General features: G+C 39.9%; 1 long non-coding RNA gene across 1 annotated transcript in view; it reads right to left on the reverse strand.

Annotated features, from left to right (window-relative positions):
• Positions 1 to 7,928, reverse strand: part of LOC140689478 (uncharacterized) — a 171,639-nt gene extending 163,711 nt beyond the window's left edge. The window contains exon 1 of the long non-coding RNA XR_012064467.1: positions 7,712 to 7,928. This is a non-coding gene — a long non-coding RNA (uncharacterized lncRNA). The remainder of the gene's footprint in view (positions 1 to 7,711) is intronic.

Here is a 7,928-nt window from a genome sequence, read left to right on the forward strand (position 1 = left end):
CCTGCATCAAAATTATAAAAGGCTGATGACAGTGATCTCTACCATGCTCTGTTTTCTAATGTGCCCTCCTCCCCACCTAAATGTCCCCACATATACTTTCTCTCATGCTTACACTTCTCGGAAGTATTCAGGACCAGAAGAGGAGATATTTTAATAAGAGAGTGGACAATACCCTTCAACAGACAAGGAGTCTCAGTTTAGACAGTATATAGTGCTTTACATCTTCGGGATGATATGACAGATTAATGCTTCTATAAGGTGGTTAAGATACAGCCTTCAGGAACGATAAACAATGTTGATTCAATAGTCTTCCAAACCCAAGGACAAAGCTGTCATAAGCTTTATGGCTGAGAAGACAACCAATATCCAAACTGACTAACAGCAAAAGCCAAAAGAAGGATGATGCATCTGTTCCCTGATGAATGTGGTGGATACAGATGAAACATCCTAAAGTCAAACAGAGTAGAAGACAGATGTAAATTAAAGAGAACCAGAGAGGGAAGGTATAGTGAAAAGCTAAATCACAAAATGTTTTTTACTTCCAAAGAAGCAAAAAGATGAATGCTGCACTTTGATCTCCATGAAAAAACTTCAGGCTGAGGTGGTTCTCCAAATGCCGGGTCAAGATTTTCAGTTCACCTGAGAACACTTTGTGCTTAATCCTAACCCTTAACCTCTCTGTGGTGCTATTTTTGTCATTAGGTCATTGTGTTCCCTGGTGTATTGGCTCCAACTGAAAGGGAGCGCATATGTCAAGGTCTGGTGAAGAACCGATAAAAATCTAGTGGAGATTTATATCAAAGTGCTGACACATGATGGCTTCAGAGATTTAAAAAAAGAAAGAAAGAAAAGATCAGTGGTTGTTTAGGTCTGGAGGGGATGGGAGGGTAGGGAGGTGAGGGCTAAGGGATACTGGATGTCTTCTTGAGGTAATAAAAATGTTCTAAAATTGACTGTGGTGACAGTTGTACGTATCTGCATGTACGCTTTAAATGAATGAAGTCTATGATATGTGAATTATATATCAATAAAAGCTGTTTTTTAAGCCAATAAGAAATTAGAGAGAAGAGCCAATGTGATATGAGAATAAGCCATGACAGCAACCTCCCAGGGCTAGAAGGTAAAGACTTGGGTATAACTGACCCCGAAAAGGAAAGAAAGGTATTATCAAATGCTAAGTAAAGAACCACAGGGACTCAGAATCATATATTCCATATTTCACACCTCTTAGGGGAATTCTGCCTCTCTGTCACTGTCTAGATACCACTGTTTTCCTGCTGGAGCTCACAAACTGTGGATGTAATGAACGTGTTACAGTTTGAACACCTGAAAGGAAGGTACTGGCCATAGAACGGCTCAAGGGGAGCAGTTTCCACCTTTCCCTGCAGAGTGGGGGACCAGTTAAAGGAGTCATTATCCTGTCCTACCTGGAGAAAGCGTTTCTCAGATGAATGTATTGGGAATTGAAAACTGGTAAAGGTTTTTTCATTCCTTTACATAATTAGGACATCATTTCCAGGACTTGGATTTCTTGGGTGTCCCCCAAAGCTCCTCACATAGGGCTGGCATTCCTAGAAACTTAAATACTTTCTGCTTTTAATTATATTGAATTCCACAGAGGGAGCTTAAAGGTTAGGCATTTTATAATGGGTGTGCATTCTACTTTCAAATATAATAGCTAGAATATAAACCCTAGAAAAAAAAGTATTTATTAAACACCAAAGCTCCTTTGAGAAATGATTGTGTCAAGTTTACTGGTTATCATTAGTTTTATTAAAATGGTTAAGAAAAACTGACCTAGCAAATAATCTATAACCATACAAACTTCAGCTTAGAATAATGTATTATTATACTGTGTAACTACAAGAACATTCCCTTGTGAGCCCAATAATCTTAGCAACAGCTCCCTTTCCAAACATGCCAAGAAAGATACGTTGCTTTGGGTTACGGACACTGGAAAATCAACAGACCAAAACACCCAGAAGAACCAAGTAGAGAGAGGACTGAGTCCAGTCACCCTGCAGTCTCTGGAGAACTCAGGGTGACAGTAGACTGAGATGCTCCTGAAAGCTTCTTCCCCCATGCCCCGACCACCACCACATCATCCCCTCCGGGCCCTTGACACATGGTCTGCCAAAAAGCTGGGGAAAAGAGGGATTTAAAACAAAGTCAGCTGCAATAGTTCACAGAACCGTGGTCCAAAATAAAAAATTAACTTTGACCTATACACTTGAGACTGGAGCCAGATCCCTTCAGATAGCAAGTAGATCTTTCTGTGTGCATCTGCAAGGAAGAAATGCATTGGTTAAGTGAGTTAATTGGTCCTTGTGAGCAATGAGTTCTTGTGGGTATTCACTATGAATGCTCTGTGAGTGAATAAGTGGTTGGGAAAAGAGCCAATCAATTTCTTCCTTTCTAGCCATACTAACAGTTTTGAACACTACCAATGTCTTACTAGCTACAGTCATCAGTCAGAATCCAAGAGGGATTGGTTCCAGGACCTCGCCCTCACCTCCAGGATACTGAAATCTGGAGATGCTCAAGCCCCTTATATAAAATGGCATAGTATTTGCATATAACCTATGCACATTCTCCTGTATACCTTAAATCATCTCTAGATTTCTTATAATTTCTGGCATGCAGCAAATGCAAGTTTTGGGAACTCTCTGGAATTTAAAAATATATATTATTTTCTATCCAAGGTTGGTTAAATCCACGATGCAGTGGATCTGAGGGTATAGAAGGCCTGACTGCATAACTAGGTATCTTTACAGTACTTTAAATATGTTATCTGAGTAAAACCATCAGTCTCCTCTGCACTACCATTGTCAGTACAACAAATTGCTATGATTGCATAATTTGTTTTTACTTCTTAAAATGCTGTATCATAATGTTCGATCTTAATAACTGAAAGAGGCTGTACAGTAATCTTCAATTTACTCAGCATTACCAGGGAAGATTAACTGAATTTTCTTGACCACTAAAGTTTATCCCTTTATATTATTACCATAATCCAAAAAAAAATACAAAAACAAAAACTTAAACTTGTATGAATAAAAATCTTTCTAAAATATATTGCAATGAACAAATGTAAGTTAAAATAAGAATAAGAATTCCTGTTTAGTGTTTTGCCTATGATATTAACAGGGGCTTTTTTACCAAGTTATAACACCCAGGTTCAGACAGAATGCAAGGAAAAGGACCGTCCAACGTCGTTGATGAGATTGTGAACTTTGATATTTTGGAGGAGGCGATTTGACAATTTGGATCCAAAGTCTCATGAATATTCAACTCACTGACCCCATAAATCTTCTATCCTTCTAATAATACTTGAGTGCCTACCAAATGCTACACACTCGAGATACACTGATGACCAACAAAGGTCAGCTCTCTGCTCTCAGGAAGCTGATGTCCTTAAAAGAAGAAAGAACAAGACAATGAATGAGCACTCAGGTGAACAGAGAAGATAAATTTAGACTATGATGAAAAAGAAAAGTAAGCCATGGATACGATGGAGCCTATGGGCAAGCGAGGAGCTTGCTTCTTTTGGCGTCAAGAACGCCCTCTGTGACAGAAAGATGTCCTCACAGTATCCAGCTTCCCTCTCACCCTTAAGAGAGCCCCAACCCACATTTCATGGCCATCTGGAAGAACAGGACAGCATGTGAGATGTCATGGAAATTGTTAGGTGGAACTTCCAGAAATGTGTCTTCAAAAGTGAGACAGTGTCAGGTCAATCACATAAAAAAAGATTTCAGAGATATTCAGGAGAAAATCTGAATTTCCAAAGAGGTAAATGAATGGTAAGGAGAAAAGCAATTCTGGCTTAGCGATGGCTCTGAAAATATATGTCCCCTGCTTCCTCTACTTATTCAGCTGTAAAGCTTCAAGTGAAACTGTTCAAAGTTTGGTAGAAAGTTCTCCTTCGGCTGAGGGGACTGTTGGGGGAGATATGTTATATCACATATAGGTGGTGTAACACTCTGTACTAATATGTGCAGACAAATTGCATAATACAGGAAAGAAGTAAAATGAGGTAGAAAGAACACTGGACTAAGAGTCCATCGACCTGACTCCCAGCCCTGGTTCTGCTCTAATAAGCTATGAAATCTTGGCAATCAACCAACAACCAGCTTCCTCAACTTAAAATGAGGAAACTGGACTCAGTCATCTGTAAGGCCTCATCCACCCTCTATAAGGCCTTGTTCACATTTCTTTTATCCCTCCTTCTTCTATTAATGTCACACCCCAACACACACCCACGCACATGTAGAAACATACAGGTTAAAGATTAAATTTCACTGGGGACCTTTATAACGAACAGGCTCACAGAGAGGAAAAATTACAATCGTGAAATAATGGATTCTTTATGTCCAGAAAATTTAATACATATTTTAGGATGGTGAAAAAAATGTGTCCATGATCTTTGGGTTTAACATCTTACATGTATGACTAATGTATCTTATTGCTAGATTAACAGAGGCTTATATTTACACAACGGTTTAGTGTTTACAAAGCAATTTTATGTCATATCACATTCACTTTTGAGCTTACAACTGCTTTAAGAAATAGTCAGGGAATCCAAATTATTTCCTTTTTGTAAACAGACTTGAGATACACACACATTAAATAATTTGCCCAAGTTTCTATTGCAAGGGTCAGACCTCGACCTTCTCCCCAGTTCACCAGCATTGATTCCTGTTGCCAGGCAGCTGAGAGGCTGGGGGCCTGAAGGGCTTCCCTCCCCTCCCACTTCATCTGCCCATTCTCACAGCTCAGCTGAAGTCACTGAGAACAGCAGAACAGCGACACAATGGGATTTCCACCTTTCATAAAAATCAAAGCGATCACAGACACATTCAACCAGTATCTTCACTGTCAACCCATTGAGCAGTCACATTTTAGTCTCTGCCATGGGGTCTGCAAAGACTCTTTATTTATTTTGGATAAGAAAATAGACTTCATAAAATATATTAAACCCCTTTATTTAAAAATAATGGCTTACATTATATATCCATCATTCATAACTGAACGCATCTTTAACAAAATGGCCTACATCAGCACAAAATAATCCATCTGATTTCTTTCTGCCTGTAGTGTGTCATCCACCTTCAGTTTGCTGGACAATCCAAACACAGGTGAACATTCAATCAAATCACTGCAAGTGAGGGTAAGTTCAAAAGACATCAGGCATACATCCTGCATAAGAATAACAATTGGTTGCCAAGATAGTGAATATTTATTTTAATCCAATGACATGAAGTTAAACAGGGAATATATGAAGATCCTAAAAGGATGGACCAAATGCCACAATCGTGTTACCATGTTTATCTGTCATCTCATTAAAGTGGATAAAACCTCTGCCCCTTCTGAGTTCTCATGATGGGAATTAATTCTCATATGGCCTTAATCCCTGGAACTCTCTCTGTGAGCAAATGTGTTTCTAATTTTAAATCTGGAAATGTTCAGAAACATTAAAGGTCCACCGTGCCCAGAGTTACCTAAGAGTTACTTAAAAAGAATCAGTGGAAGAGTCTACCTTTTTTCAAGACTTTTTACTCACTCCGTCAGGAAACCCCTCCGCTATGCCAGTATCCAAGGCTCCTTCATCACCTCCACAGCCAAGTGCGGCTTCTGCAACTTTGCAGCAGTCTCCTAGCCAGTCTCCCAGCTACTGCCCTTGACCCCGCGTTCTGTCTTTAACACAGCACAGACAGTTCATGCCGGTTTTCTGGTTCAAAAGTTTCCAGGGCCTCCCATCTCACTCCAAGGAAGGCCCCAGTCCTGATTGTGGCCCAAAAGGCCCTACAAGATCCATTCCTCTGACTTCTCTGGCCTCAACTTCTATTCCTCTAGCTGCCACTGCCTCCACTCCTCTACTCAACTTCCTTGCTGATCTTGAAACACACCAGGCATATTTTTGCCTCAGAACCTTCTCCTTGGCAGAAGCCATCTTCAGCTTCTGCCCGAAGCAATCTACCCGAGACCCTCCTCGCCACATTGTCCCACCTCTTTCAAAGCTCTGCTCAAATGCCATCTTCTCTATGGTCTACCCCGACCACTCTATTCAGAACTGCTGCATGTGCCACCCTCCTCCCCAGTGCCATCAATTTCCCTCACTCAGCTCTCCTCCCCCAGCACTTCGCCTTCTGATGTACAGAATCAGGCTTAGTAGGTTTACTTTTTCTCCTCACTAGCGTATACACTCTATAAATGGAGGGATTTTGTCTAATATTAGTCTGTCTAAAACACTGTTCAGCATACAGAAGGTCCCTAAGAATTGTCGGTTGAATAAATAAATGAATATAGATGCCAAATCCTTGTTTTGCACAAAGATTAACACAAACTAGTTAACAAGTGTGGTTTCTAAGCATGGACCCCCAAATAACTGGATTTCTGAGCTATATGCTGAGTCTTCTATGTGATCACTGAAGTGTCTGCCAACCCTCATTCAACACTCATCGGCCTCATCCAGCAATTAGAAGTTATGGAGGGAAGAATGGTCCAGAGCTGGAAGAAGTCTATGAAAAGAAGAAATAAGTGGCTAAACGCAGAGGAGGAAAGAGTATTTAACATCAAGACTAATTGAAGAAATCTGTATCGAAGCAGTAAGACTGTTTTTTTACTAGTATGTTAGCAAAGGTTTTTAAAAATTATGATATTCAATACTGGTAAAGGAAAAGAGAAAAATGTACTTTCAGATACCACCCTTTAGAAAATAGAGCCGTTTTCGAAAATTATTTGGCAAATGGGTCTAAAGCCTTAAAATATTCAGGGCTTAATTTGTATAATTTTATCCTAAATGTGGAAAAAGCTTTATTTAGGCAATGATTTTATTACAGCTATATTTATGAAAACAAAATTTGGAAGCCACATAAATGCCACCATAAGAAAATGACTAAGCAAACTTTACATGGCTCATCAACTCCATTCCATTTTTATTGACACGTTAATAATTTAACAATGTGGGAAAGTCCTGATGTGATGCTACATAACCTTCCACCCCAATAGATTAGGGAAAAAACATGGGAAGGAGGCAGGCTGGGTATAAACAGACCTGGGCCCAGGACAGAACAGTGTTCTTGGATTCTGGGCTGTTGGACCCCACCCTTCTTGTCTCAAATCCTCAGACTGATAGGTCCTCTGCTCTCCTGCAACAGTCTCTCTCCTCAGAGTTCCAGGAACCCTAAGCATGTGGGCACCCAATGACATGCTCTGACACCCCATCGTTGCTTTAGGATGCATATAAAGTAGAGTGGGCTCACGCCAAATAAATAAAAAATAAGTACAAACAAAAATGTAAAACCAGAGGCATTAAACAATAAATGTATTTGTAGAAACATAAAGCTGAATCCTATAAAAAAGTGAATCCAAATCAGCACTACCTGGGCACATAACGGTGTATTTTGATGGATATAATTTGGCCCTCACAACTGTTTTTCAAACAAAGTCTAGGAGTCTGTCAGGTAGGTTAGTTCACTCACAGGTTGATTCCAGAACGCCATTACCACTGTAATTTATACCACCTTTGATACATCCAATTCCACGGTGTTGCTTTTACACAGCAATGAGATCCACTCTGAGGAGATTTAGCAAAAAAAAAAATCACAAATTGGATAAACCTCATATGTGAACGTGGACCCGGGTGGAACTCATTATCATACCAGGTAGAATATGGGTCTCAGAACTTGGTGTGACGTGGTTTACTCACCTATCACGGATCTATTTTCTTTCACTTCAAAAGGATCTGTTGAAAATTTTGCTCAGTCTTTAAGTATTTTAAAGTGCTTTTCTGGAGACAGTAGAGGACTGAGAGCTTGGCCGCTTTTCAGAAGAGCCTTCCTATGACCAGTTCCTCCGAAGTTCTTTCCTTTCATTTTCTTTTCCTCATCTTATTCCTTCACAAACTCTTGTGCGGAGGGTTGACT

This window comes from Vicugna pacos, chromosome 26 (genome assembly GCF_048564905.1).
Source record: "Vicugna pacos chromosome 26, VicPac4, whole genome shotgun sequence".
NCBI lineage: Eukaryota > Metazoa > Chordata > Mammalia > Artiodactyla > Camelidae > Vicugna > Vicugna pacos.